We start from the raw sequence: 267 nt of genomic DNA, 5'->3' as shown, positions 1-267 counted from the left end.
ATTGTCTGGCTACCCTATTATCATCCAATAGTGAGTGTAAAGCCTTTTGGTTTGAAAATCTCTTATCGTTTTTCATTTTCTCAAGAGATAATCTCTCCAGTCTTCTTGGTATGGCTAACCAATGGAATTATGACATTTCCTGGTGTGAAGACAGAGTACCAAGTTTTATGAGGTTATCTCCCAAACAACATTGACTTCTTTGCATCTTGCTCCTCCAGGCCCTGGCCCTCCTTCCTCTTAAATATCAATAGAACCTCACAGTTCTCA

Source organism: Bubalus kerabau, chromosome 2 (assembly GCF_029407905.1).
Source record: "Bubalus kerabau isolate K-KA32 ecotype Philippines breed swamp buffalo chromosome 2, PCC_UOA_SB_1v2, whole genome shotgun sequence".
NCBI lineage: Eukaryota > Metazoa > Chordata > Mammalia > Artiodactyla > Bovidae > Bubalus > Bubalus kerabau.
The sequence above is the reverse complement of the archived record's forward strand: the minus strand, read 5'-3'. Positions refer to the sequence as shown.